The sequence below is a fragment of the Canis aureus genome, chromosome 35 (assembly GCF_053574225.1).
Source record: "Canis aureus isolate CA01 chromosome 35, VMU_Caureus_v.1.0, whole genome shotgun sequence".
Lineage (NCBI taxonomy): Eukaryota > Metazoa > Chordata > Mammalia > Carnivora > Canidae > Canis > Canis aureus.
The window spans coordinates 27,945,639-27,969,636 of record NC_135645.1 but is presented as its reverse complement, the minus strand read 5'-3'; positions in this window follow the sequence as shown (position 1 = coordinate 27,969,636).

Genomic DNA, 23,998 nt, shown 5'->3' with positions numbered 1-23,998 from the left:
TAAGCACATCTAGAGTAAAGTAAACAGCCTGGGTCAGCAGAATGAAGAATAATTGTGATAAATATAAAATATTCTATCGAGTGAAAAATCAGCTGTACACCATGCAAAGCATGAAAGATATCTAAATTAACAGCAATTCACATCAAGATCATCTGAAATTCACAGATCAGAACATTATAACCACTTCAGCAGGGAATCCTTGATTGGACCAAAATTAATGGAAGCAGAAGCTGAAGAAGGGAACAGTAATGAATCTGTTGTGTTCCTTGGTTGTCAGCAGGACTTGGAGATTTAAGCTCTACAAGGCAAATTTTGAGCAGAGTATTAAAAAATAGAAGGCCATGCAGAGAAATTGGGCTACAATTTGCAAAGGTAAGGAAATCTGATAAAGTAAGGACCACTTGAAGAATCTTGGTTTAGTATCAAGAAAATGAACAATTAAAAATCATAATAATGTTCAAAAACACCGAAGTTTAGGATGGGCTTAAACAAATGCATGTGACTACAACAAATGGGTACAAATAAAAGAGGTGGATTGTGATACATTGCATAGTCATATGACTGATAATGCATTTGATTCACTGTGTAATTCTCCCATTAGTTCAGTCTCCATAAAGCAATAAGCTAGCATCTCCCCAAAAAGGGTTTTGTAATGTCTAGAACATGGTAGTACATCTCTTGCAAGTAAAAGTGGAGGATATTTTCTCAATTGCTTTATACTGACCTGTAGATGGTAGGTCTTTGGGACTAATAGAACTTTGCATATATCCTAATAGGCCATAGTTATTGTGTTAGTAATTCTTGGAAGAAATGTAAGGGTTTCAAGTGTTCTGAATGAAACAAATACTTTTGAAACCCATAAATTTGATGGGTACTTAATTACTAGCAAAATAAAATACCTATAATAACTGGGAGAAAGTGGATCTATTATATTTCCTAGACTTTCCATTTTGTTTCCAGCAATATAAAGGGCAATTGGGAAAACCTACAAAAATTTCTTTTTCACATTGGACTGATATCCATTTTCCATATTTTGCTTTAGCAAAAATATGAAGATTTAAGTATATTAATTATGCTTCAATAAAGCTGTTTGTAAAAAAAGAAAACAATTTAAGTAGATAATCTGATAGCCTAGGCCCAGAGTGTATGCTATTTTTCTTACAAACTGAATGAAATGTGACTTTCTGATCGTATTGTAAATCTCTACGTGGGAGGATATAAGATCTGTGATCTACGTGTATGGGTGTATGGGTATGTATATGTGTAGTGTATACTCTTAGATCATAAACTGTCCTTGGTAACTGGTTGATAATGACAAATTGCCCGCCTCGGGAATGTTACGACCAGCTCTTGTGTCTTCCTATGGCACAAATGTCAGTGTTCTTTGTAGGTAGCTTCCCAATGGGAGAGGCTTATTTCTATTGTAAATTCCCTTGGCGCTGACAAAAGAATGCAGCTAAGGATGAGAAACTTCTCTCCATTTTGTATCTTTCTTGAAAGTCCGAGAAAATGATGGGGCATACCTGTCAGAAAATTGAGTAAGATAGGGGTAAGGAAGCACCATCAGATGCAATTCTAACTGCTACTAACAGCGTACTGGAAAACACACAGTACGGGCATCAGTTCTTTCTTTTCCTTCTGTAATCCTTTTACCTAACAGGAGAAGCACACTCAAGAGGTGTGGAATTGTTTGTGAAAATCTTTAACATAATACCTTAATATATTTTCCCCTGAGAAAGAATAAAGCTGGTGTCATGAAATTATGATGAGGTTTTTATTTGCTTCCCATTAGTGTGAATCAGGGATACGTTATTGGTTAACAGGACTACAAAGAAATTTGCTTTGATTTTTTTTCCTCAAAGAAGGGTAAAATATTTGGCCCTGTGTCTTCTATTAATTTAAATGGTCAATGAAGGAAATAATCCAATGAATAACAAGCCTCTGATTCTGATATAACAGCCTTGAGGTAGAAAGACCAATTAAGAGTAGTCCTCCATCTAATTAGAAATAGATTTGGATGGGTAGTAGAGCCCTTACAAACAGATTAATAACACAAGGGTTACAGGGGTGCTCTATTCTTTTTTTTTGGATGATGATGTGAGACCAGAGTCAGCCCTGGTGACATTTCCTGCAAAATTAAGGCAGATAATTAAAAACAGGTGTACAATATCGCTAAGTCATAATCCCAAAGGGATCATTAACCAACTAACTGTCCCAAGGACTGTTTCAGTGTCATTAACTATCATTCCTAATATATTCAGTGTGTTACTATAAACAAAGTACTGGAGTTTACATTTATTTCTGTGGAGTGTAATCTTACTATTTGAGTTGATCTTTTCCTTGTGTTTGGGAACAGTTTTCGGTTGCTGCTTTTGTTTTATTTTTTATTTTTTTCTTTTCTTGTCACACAAAGTGTTTGTACCCATCTCAGATGCATTGGTTTGGTGTCTTTGTGTATCCTATTGCCATATAGCCTATGTCTTTGTACAAATCATTAATATAAAGATTGAAAAAATTCATTCTGGGAATATAATGACAATAAACTTTCATCATAGTAGATATAGAATACAATCATTTAAACTTTGGTTATAGCAGTTTAACAGGATATAAAGCTATGAAATCATATTATCACATAATGTATAGCTGTTGTTGTTGTTGTTTTTATTTGATAGGGAAAGAGAGAGAGCAAAGGATAGAGGGAGAGAGGGAGAATCTGAAGCATAGAGCCTGACCCAGGGCTTGACTCAGTGGCCCTGAGATGATAACCTAAGCTGAAATCAAAAGTTGGATGCTCACCCTTCTGAGTCACTCAGTCACCCCAATGCATAGTTTGATTTTTTAAAATGTGTCATACACACACACATGCACACACACACACCACACGCACACCCCTCACCCCACCACCACCACCACAAGAAAAAGATTAACAAAATAAAACTAGATCTTATTGAAGTCTCATAATAATAAGAATGCTATCTCTATTATAAGATTCAGAAAACAATTTGAATCTCAACATGAAGAATTTGTCTTTGTTGTTATATATAATCTCTCAATTTGAGGCTAGTGGGAGAGGTGGGAATTCACTGCTGCATGAGGGTAGAGAAAGAAATTAGTAAGAAAATTAATTAACTGGGCAAATAAAGCACTATTATTGGCTCAAAATATTACTTATTATATCTGTATAGCCAGATGGCAAAAAACAGAGGCTAGCTGCAAAAGATAACACTGGTGAGTTAGTCTATGTCATAGAATGTCCTGTGAAGTAACAAAGCATTCCAGCTTTACTATCAGCATTGTTAGAAACTGTTCATTTTAGATAAAGCAAAGAGATTCATGTTAGACAAATACTATTCTTTCTTCATATGGGGTATGTAATCACAGGACAATAAGAAACAACTATGATGCTTAGTCTGTATTATTAAAACTGTAAAACTATGATGCTCAATGACTCAAGAGTATGATGATTATTTTCTGAACTAGTAGAGTCTGTGGCAATGGGAGAGATAACAAAATTAGAGAGTTATTTAGAAGATAGATTAGATGAGATTCAGTGGTTTTTTGGATAGGGGTTGGGTTATAAGGAAAAGGGATCAAAACAATGAAGATTTCAGGCCTTCATAATGAAGGGATGATAATACTTGCTAAGATTTGCAACATCGAAAAAATAGCAATATTGTAGGATCAGGCAAAGAGCTTACGATTATAAATATTGTTTTGAAGTGCCTGTGAAACAAATACATAAAATGAATATTTTAAATATTTAGGTACATTTTCCTAGAATTCCAAAGCAAATTTAGTGATGGAGTGAGAGTCATCAGGATATAAATGGCAGCATGTGTCCCAAGATATTGTGTGGAACTAATGGATGGCAGAGAGTATTAAAATAATGGATAGAATAAGAGAGATTTTAAAATTGGTACTAGAAGTTGTTTTAGATAAAAAGAAATTTAAGACTGGGTTATGTGAAATTAAATATTTGATTTGCTTTTAAAGACATTAATAACCATGTTTTCAATGGAAAGGGGACACTGGTAATCTACAGAACGTGGTGGTAAAGAAGTTACTCAAATTATGACCTGTAGTCAATACCTTGTGATCAAATGCATACAGAAGGCAAGGCATTGGGTGATCAACTATTTTCTGCCATAAAATAATTTAGTAAGATCACTGAGTATAATGGAGTTGTTTGGTGATCTCTAAGGGTCCTGGAGAATATAGGCAAATTAAATGAGTTCATTGCTTTAAATTACAAACTCAGGATTGTATTGAAATATAAATGCTTCTATAAGTGACCACTTAAAAAATGATATGAAACAAACAAACAAACAAACAAAAAACATCAGCAAAATCCCTTCTCTCCTGTAGCCTAAGGACATGATTTCTGAAAACGGAGTCCGCAGTCTATTCATGTTGCTGGATGACTTACAAAGCAGGTTTGATTTTTAATCTCACAGGATCCCTCATTTAAAAAGTTACAACTTTGGGAAACGTGGGACACTAGAAATTTGGGTGAGGTTATATGGGTGGAATCAATTGAAGCTGGAGACACTGAAACTCTAAACTTTGCTCCTGGAAGCAACCCTTTCTTCCCTGTTTGAAGAGGTTAGTCTCCCTTCGCCTGTGAAATCCATAGTGGCTTCCACTGAAGTAGCTGCCTTGCAAGGAACTGTTGAACTAGTAAGAGCATAGCCCTATCGTACCTCATTGCTTCTAGATACACAACCAGACTCAAATCCCATTAGTCAGTGAAGGTTGAGTTACAAAATACGACCCGTGAGAAGTGTGATGCGTGCCAAAAGAATCACAAAATTGTCACCAAATAATATTTACAGAAACATGGGGAATACAGGTGAAAATAGATTGTAAGGGAATCTGGCCATAGTAGAAGGAACAGAAAGTTTTCATTGGCTATGATAAAAGCAGAGGAAGGACAGATATTTCCCAATATATTTTTTAGAGAGGGAAACCCAGTAGCTTAGACATATTAGAGTGCTAGAGAACATTTAACACATAAGATCTGCTGATAATCTAACAATTTCTCTAGGAAGTATCCCTCCCTTAAGGATAACACACCCAGGACGAGAGAGTTCTATGGTTGGTCAGGTACAGTCTAACATCAAATGCTGTTCCCTGAATTCCACAGGGGACGGTGTGATTCTGAGTTTTCTTTATCTACAAGATCATTAGGCTTCAATTACCGCTGCCTGGAAACTTTATGATGCATTCAATAGATGATATTTTATTTTATTTTTTAAAAAATCATTTATTTATTCATGAGAGACACAGAGATAGAGGCAGAGACACAGGCAGAGGGAGAAGCAGGCTCCTGCGGGGAGCCCCATGTGGGACTCGATCTCGGGACTCCGGGATCACTCACTGAGCCAAAGGCAGATGCTCAACCACCGAGCCACCCAGGGATTCCTATAGATGATATTTTAAATGAGTTTATACATCCTGCATAGTTAGTCTCATTGGGAGCCTTGTTCTGCTGCAAAATACTTGCCACAGCCACAAGGGAATATTTTGTTTAATTGTGACTTGTGCCTTCACATGTCACACCGTGTTCAGTCACATCTGATATTTAAGAGTGCAAACAACTCAGCACAATAGATTTCTCCTCAGAACCTAAAAAAAAAAGAAAAACCAAAACAAACAAACAAACAAAAACTTGCATTAACATAGAAATCTATTCTTTTTAAAGTTTTTATTTAAATTCCAGGTTAACATACCATGTTTCAGATGTATACTTTAGTGATCAGCACTTACAATATCTGGTGCACAACAAGTGCTCTCCTTAATCCCCATCACCTATTTCACCCATTCCCCACCCACCTCTCCTCGATGACCAATAGTTTGTTCTCTACAATTAAGAGGCCGAGAAAATTAAGGCCATTCCACTTTAAGTTCAGCGTTAGCACAAGTACAGCCATCCCAGGCCCCTGTGAATAAGAGCTGAACTTTACCTTACTTCAGTTACAGGAAGAAAACAGCTTACAGCTTAACGTCCTGGAAAGCCCCTATTAGAATGAGAACAGAGCTCAATGCCTTTGAAGGCCCCATATCAAAATGTAAACAGAACTTGAGAAATTCCTCCACCCCTTCTGAAGATCCCCTAGACCAGCCTATAAAAACTAAGCTGAAACCCACCTCGGGGTCCAAGTCCCTGCTCTGCTGTGTTGGGTACACTTGGACCCAAGCTCGAGCTTGTTTATTTAAACCCTCGTGTGTTTGCAAAAAAAAAAAAAAAAAAAAAAAAAGAGTCTATTTCTTGGTTATCTCTCTCACTCTCTTCTCCTCTCTCTCTTTCCCTTTGCTCATTTGTTTTGTTTCTTAAGTTCCACATATGAATGAAATCATATGGTATTTATCTTTCTCTGACTCATCTCACTTAACAAAATACTCTCTGTGCTTATTAATTACATACACCTTAAATTTGACAGTTTGATTTTCATTTTCCCTTTAGTTTAGTTCATTTTCCAGTGTTTCCATTTTTTCTAGTTTCCATTTTTAATAAACAGGATACATACTATCAATGAGAACTACCAATTAATATCCCCATGTATTTATGAGAGCTTCCTACATATCAAAGCTACAGAAATTTTTTTCTTTTTTTAAATGTCACATATAAAACACTTTGTTCTCTTGCCTTATTTATTATACCCTTCATATTTAAGGCAGGAAACTAATCACTACATTATTTTCCTCTTTCTAAACTGTTATCTTACCAGTCCTTTTTACTAATACTTGAAAACCTACTTTTAGACTCTACTTCAAATAAGAACACTTAAATTAGAGGACACTCAGATATATGCAAATGTTAAAAGGAAATCCTGCTCGACTTGTATAAGTAAAGAATTAATAGATCACTTTGAATACTCTGAGAATAGAGGGAAAGCACAATGATAAACTCAAAAAGAAAGGATTAAAATCTGAGAGGTATCAAGAAGTAACATTCACTATCCACATTTAACAACCAAGTATGGATGGGTTAGTCAATAATCATGCAAATGAATTTCTTTGTATCAAACTTAACAACTGTTTTCAGTTTCTAGCTTCCTTTCTACCTAAATCTTCATATTTTAATCATTGATTAAATTAAACATTCAAAGCACTTATCAGGACATTGCAAAAATAATCATTAAACACAATAAAAATCATTGTTTGGGGTTTTTTGAATCTTTGAAATATATATATATATACAGGTAGAGGCAAAGATGTTCTTTAAATGCGTAGAGAAAAATGCAGTGAGGTATTGTGTGTCATTGGAACAAAGAGTTGTTGCAAATTTTGACAACCTGGCATTGTCTTCACCAAGGCTTTCAAGTTCTACATCCACCCCAATTCTCCTGACTCAAGGGCTTAGTGTCAGTCCTTGATTGTGTTTTGATGTTTTTGCAAATCAACAATTGAGTTTAAATTTAAGCAGTCAAAACAGACATTTGTCATTGTGTTTGCATCCGATTTCCTATGGCACCCTGCCCACTTAATCATGCAAGGAGGGGAATTCTGGCAAAGTGAGAGGGACCGAAGCAAGCTGCTGTGACCTAGCAAGAATCATGTCATATGTAATTACCATAATTTATAAGGATCACTCCAGGCTCACTGGTGTTACTGCTGCACACCAATTGGACTGTGCTAGAATGTTTAAGTAAATATTTGCACGCAACCTGAAGCTGTTGAGAATTTCCGCTTCAGCTAGAGCCCCCTTCTTATGAAATATTCAGTACATGAACTGTCTCCAGTGGTGCAGAGTAGTGGGTTTTCCCTCTGATTTGATTAGCAGTGATGATTCTTTCATGAGTTGTGAATGTCCTTCTAGATTAGCATCATCCAGGTTCTTTGGTCTTGTCACGAAAGAAGAGGACTGGGGAGACTGTTGCTTATGAACATGCTTAAAGCAGGGCTTTAACAACCTATGACATGTTTCCAAATAAGATTTTAAATTCATCCAAATACGTTTGAATACAGTGTATTCTAGTTGATAATGTGTTACGATGGATCTGAAACTAATGGTATGTTAGAAGCACATAGAAACTCCAGACTTCAAAATGATATAGATTATGGCATTTATATCTATAATAATCCCATTTGATGGGTGATGTAATTCCATTTAGTGAATAAATAATCATTAAACATGTTACGCAATTCTAAAAAATATACAATTTTGTTTCATCAGTGTGGGTTGTACTGACCTGTTCTTGGTAATTTAAAGATTATTATCCAAAATAATACTGAAATTAGAAAGAATAAACTTAATTGAAAATTACCAGTATTTTAAATAAAATGTCTAGATTTCATCAAATTAACTATATTTTATCATACATAAGAAATCACTAAGTCTTATGTATATACATACATACATAAATTGTGTAAATGCATGTTTATAAATATATATCAACATATAATTTATAAAATATATATAAAGTTTTTTTTAAGTGTTGAAAATGACAAAATATCTTTAACAAATTCCTCTCAGTCAAATGAATGATTTCCCTTAGCAATGATTATAGTCACCTTCTACAGTCCTCCTACTTTGCCCGATTTTGGCCTCTTTTCATCTTCAAGGTCACGGACACTGACTCAAGTCCTTCTCACATTCCAAATCTCTCTGAAACTCCCTTCTTTTCTTTCTTTTTTTTTTTTTTTTTTTTAAAGATTATTCATTTATTTATTTAGGAGAGAGAAAGAGAGAGTGAACAAATGCTGGAAAGTAGCAGGAAGGGGAGGGGAGAGGAAGAGGGGAAACTGACTCTCCGATGAGCACAGAACTGTGTTGAGACTCTACCTCCAGACCCCAGATCATGACCTGAGCCAAACTTAACTGACTGAGCCACCCAGAGGCCCCAAACCTCCTCTGTCTTATTTCCTATGCCCCAGGCCCGAGAAAGTCCTCTGATTTTAAAACTGCATGGGATTAGATTGTGCCTACTGGGACAATCCACGATCAGGTCCCTATCTTAAGTTCCACAGCCTTAATTACATCTGCAAAGCACCTTTTGTCATATAACATAAAATATTCACAGGTCCCCGGAATTAGAACATAGTTACATCGTTGGAGGGTCATTCTTCATATCAAAGTAATAGATTTATTTTACATTTATGTCTGTAGGGAATTTTTAGTAAATATAGAAAACCTAACTCTCCTATTGGAGGAAAAAAAACCTCTCTGATTTGTAGTTTTTGCCTATTTCTGTGATGTAAATAATGCCACTATGACAGGTTTCAAGATATGGATGTGGATTCCAACAATTCACAAAATTCTGAAAATTTAATCTAGCTGTCATGAACTGTTATGTTGTAAACTCCAACACACCACTTTGTGTTTGTAGAATTTATAAACAAAATTCTGAAATCTAATATCAAAATGGAGATTAGATAATAATGGTAGTAAAATGAGGAGGAGGAGGATGGCACAAGTTCTTTATATATATGTCAAAATGTGATCAAATAAAAAGAAAATGCATTTTCCTATAGCTTTTTGCTACTAGTGCAAATATATGTCCTAGCTAAAAATAACTGAAGATCATAACATGAAATATTTATTTCTTGCTAAATTTGTGATTAAATATACTATCTTCATTTTGTATATAAAGATTACAACGTCTGTATTATGTATTATGAATAATTGTTCAATTACATTAGAGATGCAGTTATGAACTGAGAGATAATCATTTATATAGCACACATTTTATTTAAAATTTTATTTTATTTTTAAAATTTAATATTCCAGGGTAATTTGATAATGAACTATGTAAACAGATCAGCAAATGAGCACCAAATTGAGTATGGGAAATATGAATGATAAATGTAAAGTTTTCCTTACCTACCCGTCTAATAGGTTGCCTGTAGAGAAGGGCCTGAATCACATTGTAGCAAACAAAGTGTCAGAATGGTTCTAAATACCCTGGAATCAGCTTTTTTATCACATATGTGCTATAAAAGTTATATCAACATTTTCATCGAAATTATAGTAGGCCTTTTAGATAGATAGAGCTAGGGATAGAACTATTTCACTTTTACTGTTGTCTGTTTTATTTCTTGTTACTAATAAAATTCAGGAGTCGCAAATATTATATGTATTAAACATCTAAACATTTTTTAATGAACTATGTGTAATGTATAAAAGTAAATAATCGACAGCACTTCAAGTATATGCATTGTATTGACAAAAGTAGAAAATCTAAGCTTGTTTACGCAACTATCTTTTATTTGAAAACTCCATCTGTGAAAGATATGGTGGCTAGAACATTATTTGTAAATGATATTTCAAGTTTGTCCTATAACAACCTACCAATCATATTTATTCATATTGTCACTGTTTCTGTTGTACTAATCTTTCCTCTAAGGAGCACATACAACTATTAACAGTAATATGGGATACGGTCATCAGACCATATTTGATTATAACCATGAACTTATTATTCCCTAAAATAATGTTTGTATGGATAGCCAAACAAAAATTCCAAATAATGTTATTTCTTTGCCTCATTTATTTGATTTCTTTCTTTAAAAAAAAAAAGATTTTACTTATACATTTGACAGAGAGAGCACAAGCAGGGGGAGGGCACGGGGACAGGGAGAAGCAGGCTTCTGGTTTAGCAGAGAGTCCAATGCAGGGCTCAATCCTAGGACTCTGGGATCATGACCTGAGCGGAAGGCAGATGCGGAGCCACCCAGGCGCCCCTTATTTGATTTCTGATAAATGGTTATTTTGTCATTCTAAAGTCATAAACATTAAGAATATTATGAAAGACTGAATTAGCATTTGTATGTGTGGCAAATTCTTCTTGTACATATCATGAGAAATTAAGCTTCTGGGATAATTTTTCTCTACATATTATAATGAACATATCTGAGTATAATCAGTCAAATTCTCCTAGGGTGTGATTTCCTACCGAAGAGAAGGGTTCTGATGATTTGGGATGGCACATTGGCGTCGTGGAGTTAATGCAGCATCCCTGTGTGCTTAACTCATTCCCAGGGAGTAATTTTAGCCCTGGGAGGATTGTTTCATTTTTATCCTAACACAAATTTTGTGACATTTTCAAATTATTTTTTTTATCTTAACTATTCCCTTGCCTGCTGTGGCAGATACATCCTTAGAAGTGAAAGTATCTATTCTTTCTCATAATGATTTGAAAATTTTACATCTATTGAAATAGTATTAGGTTTTCATTGTCAAGTCCACGGATTGTTAATTGTATGTCTTTGATCCTCTAGATTTTGTCACAGACTCTCTGTCACTTTTTTTTTTCTCTATCTGCTGGGCTCCATTATTGGCCACTGAGCAGGAGATCATCTGGGGGAATGTCTGGGCATAGAGCAGGAAAGGACAACAGATATTAAGGAAACAGACCAGCAAATCTCATGGCAGTGCCAAAGAACTTTTTTTTTTAAAGATTTTATTTATTTATTCATGAGAGACAGAGAGAGATACACAAAGAAGAGAGATAGGCAGAGACACAGGCAGAGGGAGAAACAGGCTCCATGCAGGGAGCCCGAGGTGGGACTCGATCCCCGGGCTCCAGGATCAGGCTTCAGGCTGAAGGTGGCGCTAAATCGCTGAGCTCCCCGGGCTGCCCCAGTGCCAAAGAATTTTATTAGAAAAAGTCTATGCCTTCCGCCTTCCACTAGTCTTTCCCTACAATATCCCCTAAGACAAAATCCAAAATATTTTTTTTTTTTTTGGTAACACAAATTAGAAATTCTTAATATGTGTTTATTTGAAATACAGTTGCAACCCACTCATATTTTGGCAGGAAGTATTTGAATATTTAGCAATTTTCTGCTTGGACAGGAACAGTTTAAAAGTGACTAAAACTTTTGTATAGTGAATATGGCTATTTGTTCCTTGCAGCACACTCATGAAAGAAACATTAGTTTTCAGAGCTGAAACAGAAAAGAGTCATGGGGAAAAAAGGAGTTTGATATTTGTGTGGGCAAATATTAGGAATAATGGTGACAACATTCTCATATTTATGTAGTGCTTCTGCGAGGCCAACTCTGTACTCGGTGCTTATCATGAATTACTTAAAGTAATTGTACTGCACTGCAAGGTAATATATTATTTCCAATTTCCTGGGGATGCTGCAAGAAAATCAGCACAAACTTGGTGGTGCCAAATAATAGAGAGTTACTGTCTTACAGTTCTGGAGGCCAGACTTGCAAAATCATGTTGTTAGCGTGGTCATGCTCCTTCTGACACTTGCAAGGAAGAACCCTCCTCACCTCCTCCTAGCTTCTGGTCATTCGCTGGCAATTCTTGGTGCTTTTTGGTTTGCAGCTACAGCACTTCTCTCCTTCCTTCCATGGTCACATGGCATTCTCCTTGTGTGCCTTTGGCTTCACGTGATGTTGCCTTCTTATTAGGACACAGATCATATGAGATCTTACCCCAGTATGACCTCATCTTAATTAATCTGTAATAGCCTTATTTACAAATAAAGTCACTTTCTGAGGTATTGGGGATTAGAACTTCATGTATCTTTTTAAGTAACATAATTTAACCTATGACAGTTATTAAATTACTCCAGAGTAATGATTTTCTAGGTGAATAAACTGAGGCTTCAAATGGTTAATTTCTCCAAAATATTACACCAAGTTTTCTTTTTTTAAGATTTATTTGTTTTTTAAAAATATTTTATTTTATTATTTAATTTTTTTAAGATGTATTTATTTATTCATGAGACACAGACTGAGAGAGAGGCAGAGACACAGCCAGAGAGAGAAGTAGGCTCCTTTCAGGGAGCCCGATGTGGGACTCGATCCTGGATCCCAGGATCACGACCTGAGCCAAAGGCAGGTGCCCAACCATTGAGTCACCCAGGTGTCCCTTTTATATATATATAATTTATTTATTCATGAGAGACACAGAGAAAGAGAGGCAGAGACACAGGCAGAGGGAGGAGCAAGCTCCATGCAGGGAGCCCGATGTGGGACACGATCCTGGGTCTCCAGGATCAGGCCCTGGGTTGAAGGTGGCACTAAACCTCTGAGCCACCGGGGCTGCCCTTATTTATTTATTTATTTATTTATTTATTTATTTATTTATGAGAGAGAGGAAGAGGAAGAAAATCCTTATGCAGACTCCCCGCAGAGTACAGAGCCTGATCTCATGACCCTGATATTATGACCTGAGTCGAAATCAAGAGCTGCATGCTCAACTGACTGAGCCACCCCTTACACCAAATTTTTAAACCCCACTATTTTGTCAGCAAAATGCATGTGTTTTTATCTCTCTGCTACCTACTGATTAAGACTATCATCCTGAAAACTGTTAATTTTCTGAAGAAATCTACAATACAGAATTTTTTTTTTTTTTTTTTTTACAATACAGATTTAATAATCCTTTCATGATGAAAGCCTGGGACATTATTGAGAACTAGAACAAAGGAGAGCACATAGCACAGTAAAAAGTAAGTATTGAAGCACCTGCGTGGCTCAGTGGTTGAGCCTCTGCCTTTGGCTCAGCGTGTGATCCCAGGGTCCTGGGATTGAGTCCTGCACTGGGCTCCTTGTGGGGAGTCTACTTCTCCCTCTGCCTGTGTCTCTGCCCCCTATCTGTGTCTCTCATGAATAAATGAATAAAATCTTTAAAAAAATAAGAAGACAAAGTGGTAAAAGACCAATCTGTCATGAGACCATAGTGTTTAATAAGGATCCCCTTCTGGGTAACCACAACAAGGAAACCTAAGAAATAGGATCATGAAAATAATGAGGGCTCATACTGTGTGCCTGAGATATAATGACTACCTTAGTGAATTACAGTGGGTAGAGGTCAGAAAGGATAGTATCAGAAGCAAGGTGATCAAGGAGAAAATAAAGTCTTGGAAAAAACCATATAAAGAAATATAATAATTATGAGCTCAGATTAGTGGAACCAGGAGGACACAGAGTAGTGAAACAAATAGAGGATGAAGCACATAACTCATCTTTCCCAGCTCTGCAAATACAAAAATCTAGAGGTAACTGACATTGTAAAAAGTAACACCAATAGAATAATAGCAATAGATATGCAATAACATAGAAATGTAAACTGTAGTTGAGTGCCGCAGTAGGTTTCTTGCATATACCATTAGTCCAGAGATTTCCTGTTATCAAAAACCACATATCAGTTTTATAAAACTATAGGTTATACTTTTTATCAGCCCAATAAAAGTGACAAAACTAATTTTAGTGTCCAGAAGCAGAAACAGCATGTTATTCCTTATAAGTAGAATATTTCCTACATTTCTTACTGTGAAGGGTTGATGATTCAAAATGAATATGGTATTTTGACAGTCACAGATGTTTTAAAATAATGTTTGTAATGATTCATATTGTTTGGTCATAATATCTTTAACTTCTTTCTGAGGTCCTGAATTACTAAAACACATTCACATGTTGATACTAGAAACATCAGAATGAAGAAATGCTCAATCCACTACGTCATACTGATATTAGAGGATCAGCAGGAAGTAGCCAGGATTGGCAATGAAATCATTCATTCCCAGGTTCTTTATGGCTCTTGATTATGCATTATTCCTAATTTGTACTTTACTTTACCCAGGCATTTTTAACTGTTCTTGGAGTTATATTTGCACCAAAATATGGTTTTCAAATACTCTAGTTTGATTCTAATTTTTTTTTTGCATCTATAAGCAATGAGGTAGCCTGGATGGTGATATACACTTATAAAAACCCTGTTCCTATCCATATTTCCACCCCCTACTTCATTTTCATTCTTCTCCTGTTCCAAGTTTGAAGTTCTTTACTATTAGTTCGCTAATAGCTGCAACCACATGGTCACCATGATTCTGCATCTCAGAACACAAAGATAACCAGTTTGAAAGCCATAGAAAATGAATTTTCCCTTTTATTCTCAAATGCAAGGATGACACCTTAATGTGCTTTTCAGTGTTTGGTGAAGTAATTCATTAAATTGCTGCTATTCAAACCCATTCAGGTACTAGCTGGCACCTATTGACAGCACTTGAAATCATCCTTTTCACTATACATTTAAGATAGTTGTTGTTATCAGGATGTGCAAGGGAAGATGTAGAATTTACTAAAAGGTATAATGAATAATAGTTACTGGTATCGCACCTTATTGTGATGCAGAGATTATGGTTGTTGGGTGAATATACTCATCCAATATTAACATAGTTGATGGTTTATCTAGGATAAGCATTTGAGGGCCTAGCACAGTGTCTAATTTTTGTATGTGGAGGACACAAGTGATAGCAAAAAATAAAATTCAAAAATAGTCAATTGGTTTTGAAATAATCATGTATAATATAACATCAAAGGAAAATATAAATAGCATCTGGAAATTGAATATAGGTAATTGGTTAAAGATATCATGCAAGAACTTCCATTTATGAACATCAGGTTTATCCTCCTACATGAAACAAAAAAAGAAAACCCTAATATATATATGAAACAGTTCTCATGGTATTGAACATCAGGCAACAAAGGCCAGTGATTCATAAGGAACATAAATAAATAAGGGAATGAGCACTACTATTGCCCCAGATTACTCTCAAGAGAGTTTCCTGGCCATTTACCAGAGGGGAGACCAGATACAGCTTAGTGGTCTTCCTGAAATGTAAAGATGGAGCTGAAGGTGTAGGGAGAATAGATAGCTGGAGTACACGGAGAACTAAAGGGAGATAGGGAGATCAATTGTTTGATCAACAGATAGACAGATTAATAATTAATTTGAATGTAAATAGAGTGAATGCTCCAATCAAAAGACATAGGATGAAAGAATGCATCAAAAAACAAGACCCATATCTTTGTACTGCCTAAAAGAGACTCATTTTAGATCTAAAGACACCTGTAGATTGAAAGTGAGGGAATGGAGAAACATCTATCATGCAAATGGATGTCAAAAGAAAGCTGGAGTAGCAATACTTATGTCAGACAGACTTTTAAAATAGAGACTGTAACAAGAAACAAAGTAGGACACTAAATAATAATGAGATAATCTAACAGGAAGATATAACAATATAATTATGATTCCAACATAGAAACACCCAAATATTACAGTTGAGACCTTAATAGTTAATAACAGTTAATAGTTAATAACAGCTAATAACAAAAATAAAGTTAAAAACTAAACAGTTAATAACAGTTAACAGTTAAAAACTTAATAAGAAAGATAAAGGAATGAATAGATAATAATACAATAATAGTAGGGGACTTTAAAAGACCACTTACAGCAATGGACAGACCATCTAAGCAAAAAATAAACAAGGAAACAATGGCTTTGAATGAATGACACCCTAGACTAGGTGCACTTAACAAATATATCCAGAACATTCCATCCTAAAACAGCAGAATACACATTCTTTTCAAGTATACATGTAAGATTCTTCAGAATAGATTACATATTAGCCCACAAAACCAGCCTCAAAAAATTCAAGAAGATCGAACTCATACCATGCATCTTTTCTGACCACAATATTATGAAACTGAGGTCAACAACAAGAAAAAATCTGGAAAGACCACAAATACATAAAGATTAAGCATCATGCTATTAAACAATGTTGGGTCAACCAAAAAATAAAAGAACCAGAAATAAAAAAGCACATGAAAACAAATGAAAATGAACACACAAGAATTCAAAACCTTTGGGATGCAGCAAAAGTGGTTCTAGGAGGGAATTTTATAGCAATACAGGCTTACCTCAAGAAGCAAAAAAATCTCAAATGCACAATATGAAGCAGCTAGAAAAAGAACAGCAAACAAAACCTAAAACCATCAGAAGGAAGGAAACAATAAAGATTACAGCAAACATAGATGACACAGAAACTAAAAAAAAAAAAAAAAAAATAGAACACATCAATGGAACCAGGAACTGGTTCTTTGAAAAAAAAAAAAAAAAAAAGCCCCAATAAAACTAATAAACCTCTAGCCAGACTTATCAAGAAAAAAAGAGAAAAAAACTCAAGTAAATAAAATCACAAATGAGAGAGAAGAAATAATAAGCAACACCACTTAAATACAAATCATATTATGAAAAACTATATGCTAACAATTGGACAACTTAGAAGACATTGCAAATTACCAAAATTGAAACAGGAAGAAATAGAAAACTTGAACAGACCAATAATCAGCAAAGAAATTGAATCAGTAATCAAAAAAATCCCAAAAAACAAAAGTCCAGGATCAGAAAGCTTCACAGGCAAATTATACTAAACTTTTAAAAAGCAGAGTTAATACTATTCTTCTCAAACAATTCCAAGAAATTAAAAAGTAAGGAAAGCTTCTCATTTCATTCTATGAGGCCAGTGTTACCCTGATAAAACCAGGATAAAAACATTAAAAAAATCTGTTTTTCATAAAACCGATGAAAATGCCACTAAAAAAGAGAACTATAGGCCAATATCCCTGAACATAGATGCAAAAATTCTTTTATTCACATTAGCACTGGAAGTCCTAACCACAGCAATCAGACAACAAAAAATACATAAAAGGCATCCAAATCAGCAAGGAAGAAGCCAGACTGTCACTATTTACAGAGTACATGATACTCTACAGAGATAACGTAGAAGACTCCACCAAAAAAAAAAAAAAAAAAAAAAAAAAAAATACTAGAACTCATACATGATTTCAGTAAAGTCCTAGGATGCAATATCAATGTCAGAAATCTGTTGCATTTCTACACACCAGTAATGAAGCAGCAGAAGGAGAAATTAAGAAAACCATTCCATTTACAAATGCACTCCAAATTAAAAATATACCAAGGAATAAACCTAACTACAGATGTGAAAGACCTGTACCCTGAAAATTATATAACACTAATGAAAAAAAATTGGAGATGGCACAAAGAAATGGAAAGACAGTCCATGTTCATGGATTCGAAGAACACTGTTAAAATCTCTATCCTATCCAAAGCAGTCTACACATGTAATGCAGTCCCTATCAAAATACCAACAGCATTTTTCATAGAACTAAAAGAAACAATCCCAAAATTTGTATGGAACCACAAAAGAACCTGAATAGCCAAAGCAATCTTGAAAAAGAAAAGCAAAGATGGAGGAATCACAATTCCAGACTTCAATTTATATTATAAAACTATAGTGATCAAAACAGTATGGAACTGGCACAAAAACAGACACATAGATCAATGGAACAGAGCAGAAAGCCCAGGAATAAACCCATAATTATATGGTCAATTAATCTTTGAAAGAGAAGGAAAGAATATCCAGTGGGGAAAAAGACAATCTCTTCAACAAATTTGTTGGGAAAACTGGGCAGCTACATGCAAAGGAATGAAATTTCACTACTTTCTTACACCACACACAAAAATAAATTCATAATTGATTGAAGACCTAAATGTGAATACTGAAACCATAAAAATCCTACTAGAGAATAAGCAGTAATGTCTTTGATATCGGCCATAGCAAATTTTTGTAGATTCTTTCCAGAGAAAGGGAAACAAAAACAATACTAAACTATTGAGACCACACACACACACACACACACACACACACGATTTAATTTATTTTAAAAAAGCTTCTGCACAGTTAAGGAAACAACCAAACAAAAAGGCAACCTGCTGAATAGGAGAAGATATTTGTAAATGACATATCCAATAAAGGGTTAGTATCCAAAATACATAAAGAACTTACAAATTCAACACCAAAAATTTCCAAATAATCCAATTAAAAATGGGTAGAAAAGATTTCTCCAAAGAAGACATACAGATGCCAATAGACACATGAAAAGATGCTCAGCATCACTCATCATCAGGAAAATGCAAATCAAAATGACAATGAGATATCAACTCACACACTTGTCAGAATGGCTAAAATCAACAACACAAGAAACAACAGGTGTTGGAGAGGATGTGGAGAACGTGGACCCCTCCTGCACTGTTGGTGGGAATGCAAACTGGTGCAGCCACTGTGGAGAACAATATGGAGTTTCCTCAAAAAGTTAAAAATAGAGCTACCTTATGATCCAGCAATTGCACTACTAGGTATTAACCCAGAATACGAAAATACTAATCCAAGGGGTAAATGGCGGCATTATCTACAATAGCCAAATTATTAAAACAACCCAAATGTTCATCAGCTGATGAACAGATCAAAAAGAAATGTATATGCATACTCTATAAATACCTACAGTGCAATTCTAACTTGGTAGTAAGCTGAAAATATAAAATAAAAATATTGTGGGCATAAATTAAAATTCATTGCATGGGATCCCTGGGTGGTACAGCGGTTTGGCGCCTGCCTTTGGCCCAGGGCGAGATCCTGGAGACCCGGGATCGAATCCCACGTCGGGCTCCTGGTGCATGGGGCCTGCTTCTCCCTCTGCCTATGTCTCTGCCTCTCTCTCTCTCTGTGACTATCATAAATAAATAAAAATTTAAAAAAAATAAAAAATAAATAAAATTAATTGCAGCCTTGTTTGTCAGTGAAAAACAAAAATACAAATCCATCAATGGTGAATGACAAATTGTAGAGAATCATACAACAGAATGCTACTTAACACTAAAAGAAATTAACTATTAATATATGTAACAAAATGTGTGAATCAAAGTATTTATGACAAAGGTCAGAAAGAATAAATATGATTGCATTGTACCAATACTATATGCTAAACAAATTGTTTTTTAATGCTATGACAGGATTTAGAAAAACTGTTGTGAAAGATCATGGAGAACCTTCAGGATCCTGACCCTTGAGCTAAACTTTGCTAGTATAACCATTTTGGACAAAATAACAACATTCTTTTAATTGTTAGTGCTAGTAAACTAAGAGTCTCCCTAAAGGCTCATTATATCCACACCTAGTTGGTCACTAAATATTTTCTGTATTTGTCCTACACTTTCCTTATTCTAATTTTTACCTCATTGTGGTTCTCATCATTAGCTGCACAATGTTAAAGTATGTGGATTTGCTACCATCAACTATACAAATACTTAAAAGTAATTCTCTAGAACATGAATCTGATCTTGTTACTTTCTACTTAATCTTTGGAAAACCTTGCTAAGACTACAATATAAACCTGAGTATCAGGAAGGTATGTATGTATGTAAACAGTCATTTTAATATATAATTGCCCTTTTCCATTTTTATTTACTAACTTATTTTTTTAAGTCTTAAAAGATTTTATCTATTTTTGAGAGAGGGAGAGAGAGGGAGTGAGAGAGAGAGCAAGCTGGAGGAGGGGCAGAGGAGAAGCAGACTCCCTGCTGAACAGGGAGCCTGATGAGGACTCTGGGATCATGACCTGAGCTGAAGGCTGACACTTAGCTGACAGGGCCACCCAGACATCCCAGTATTCACCAACTTTTTAAAGAAATATTTATTGAGCAGCATGGTGGTCAGAATTCTCTGTGTCCTTGATGATATGCCATGTATAACCCAGCCCACCTTGAGCGTGGGGGGCGTCTGTGACTGTCCTGGCCAACAGAATACAGAAAAAGAGGAGGAATTTTACAGATTTAATTCAGGTTTCCAGTCCATTGGATCTGAGTTAATCAGAAGTGAGATAATTCTTCATGGGTAATGACTTAATCAAGTGAAGACCTTAAAAGAAAGACATGGTTCAGTTGGACTTAAGGAAACGAACTAGGGGTGGTGTGGAAGGGGAGGAGGGCAGGGGGTGGGGGTGAATGGGTGACGGGCACTGAGGGGGGCACTTGATGGGATGAGCACTGGGTGTTATTCTGTATGTTGGTAAATTGAACACCAATACAAAATAAATTTATTATAAAAATAAATAGTCAAAAAAATAAAGAAACAAATCACTATGATACTACAATCCTAAGACAATGAATTTTGCCAACAACCCAAATGTAACTGGAAGTGGATAATTTCCTATTTGACTCTCCAGGTGAAAATGCATCCCTGTCAACACTTTTGACTTCAGTCTTGTCAGAGCCTGAATAAAGAGCCCTGTTAAGATTTGCCCAGACTTATGACTTGCAAAAACTTTGAGATAATAAATGGAAGCTGTCTGAGCCAAATGAATATTTTGGTAATTTGTTATGGGAATAGGGAAACTCACCCAAGAAAGTACTCTGCTTCTTGTACTGTATTCTAGAGTCTATGGCCACAAAAGTAATAAGGAAAAAATGTTGGGATTATTTAAGGGGTTACTACAGACAGCCACGGAGAGAAAAGAGGACCAGACATTAGATCTTGGGTCACTCCGACTTTAAGAATAGGTTGTGGTAGAAAACCTAAAAACAGAGAATTAAAAGTGGGAAAAAGTAGAAAATCCACCAGTAGTGAGTTGCTGAGGCACTAAGCAAACTAGCATAGCGTAGTGTTTCAGAATCTATATGAAGGTATGTTTTGTGAAGAAAGAGAAAGAAAGAGAGCACAACTACTTCAAAATCTACTGAGATGTTGAGAGATCAGCAGTTTAATAATGTGGAAATTCTTAGTGACTAAAAATGGAGCTTTTAAAAGGAATGGATGAGGATTAAATCCTAATTGGATTGGATTCAAGAGGATAGAAGGACAGGGAAGGAGTTAGGGACCATAAAAAATGTACTAACAAGTGTTTCCATACTTATTAAATGCATTCATCCTAGTAAATTTTACTAGAAAGAATTATTGGAAAGATTCTTCTTTTTCTGTCATATAATGAATTCATTTCAAAGCTATAACGTGAGAAATCTACTACCTCATAATGTTATACATGCTTGATGTATCCTTCAAAATTGAAGGCAAACTGAAGAAAATTCCAGTTAAATAAAAACTAGAAGAATTTATTGCCAATACATCTGCACTACAAAAACATACTACATCATGTTCTTAGCTTGAAGAGAAATGACAAAAGATGAAATTCACGTCTTCAGGAAGTAATGAACAACAAAAATGAAAAATTTGAGAGTAAATATGACTGCTCATTTTTCTTCCTTTATATTTTTAAAGGTCATGTAACTCTTTAAAACAAAACTATACAACTGCTTGAAGATTTATAGTGTATATAGATGTAAATATATGATAATGATACCACAAAGGGCAGAAGTGGGTCCATGAAACCATACTATTGCAAATTTTCCACATTTTTAATGAAATGGAATATTATAAACACTAGGTACACTGGGATAATTTAAAGCAACCTAGTCTAATCCTTAGTGCAAAATACTCTCACATTAAATAATAAATGGCTAACATATAGTTAAGGGATTAAACACACATTGAAAGAAGTTGTGATTAATACAAATAAACACAGGAAACTGAAGAAAAAAAAAGCTGATAACAAAATAGGAGGAAAAACAATAGAACAACAGCCTACTCCAATTAAATGAAGACTTTGTCAGAAGGCATTAAAAAACACAACTTTGCTAAGGAATGTCTCTGAAAGATAAATTTATAGTATAATAACAAAGATGTTTTGAAAGCTAAAATCCAGCTAGGATAGTTCAAGGTAAGGAACATTAATGGAAGTAACAGAAAACATTTAATAATGACAAAAGTATGCAACAAAATTATTTTAGTAGTAAATGTATTTTGCTAATTATAGCTTTAAAATACAAGATGCCATCAGATATCTATTTGGAGAAATTGAATTTCAACTCTAATCTCACTTTATACAAAAATAAACTCACGATAACATTAAATCTTAAACTATACAACTTTGGGTAGAGAAGATGAAAAAAACCTAACATTCATATAATAAATGAATAGGAATATAAATACATGCAATAAACTATAATATATTATAATTATCCATTTGCATTGTTATATTAGTATATAATATAGATATATAATTATATACTTAAGTCTTTACCAAAGGGAAACAAAAATACGTTTGTACAAAATGACTTGCACATGAATGTTCACAGAAGCTGAACTTGTAGCAGCTTGAGCTGGAAAATCTCAAATATTCAGGAGCAAATAACGAGAAAAAACAAATCGTGGTATGAAGAATAGCATACTGATAGATGCCATAAATTAATTTTAATATATAATAGTATAATTAATACATACATATTTAGTGAAAAAACAAACAAGAAAGAATACTTTATATCATTACATTTTTATAAAGTTATAGAAAAAGCAAAACAAATGTATACTTAAAGAAAGCAACACTTTGTGGCATAGGGTCAATGGACATGGATGTGATTCATAGTAAAAGAGAACAAGAAAGCTTTTGTGATTATGAACATGTTCTGTACCTTGAATGAAACAGTGGTCATATGATATTTGTCCTATTTCATCAAACTGTATATTTAAGATGGCTCCATTTTATCATATATAAATTATATGGTAATAATTTGATTTACATAAATGTTATTGAGGGCAAAATTGATAGAACTAAATGGAGAGACAAGACAAACACACAATCACAGTTGGAGCTTTTAGTACCTCTTCCTTAGTAATTGATAGAAAATTAGCCCAAAAATTTCAGTAAGAATTTATACACACTGTACCTCTCCATCAACCACAGTGACCTGGTATTTATACTACAACCAACAACTGTAGGATTCACATATACATGAAATATAATGATGCTAAATATCATTCTGGGCACTAAAACACGTTAATAAATTTGAAGAGACTGAGATATTATAGAGTATACTTTCTTCACAAAATAACTGAACTAGTAAACTATATAATATATTCAGAAAAGGTCAAAGTATGTGGGAAAAAAAGCATGTGAAAATTATACAGCAACTTTAGACTGGGTCAAAGAAAAGCAAGGTGAATTAGAAAATGTTTTGGACTGAGGTTATAAAAATAAAACAAATCACAATTCATGTAAAGAAGTTAAACCAGTTTTTGGAGATAAGTTTACAGACAAATTTTTAAGAGACATTAGTGATATGTATGCCTGCTTTAAACTAAGTAGTAAAGAAGGAATTACAGCAAAAATTAGAGAAAGGAAATAACATAGACGAGAGAATCCATGAAATAGAAAACAAAATAGACAACACTGCTAAGTGAAATGTCAGACGTGGAAGGAAAAATACCACATGATCTTACTTATATGTGGAATCTAATAAAGCCGAACTCATATAAACAGATTGTAGATTGGTGGTTGC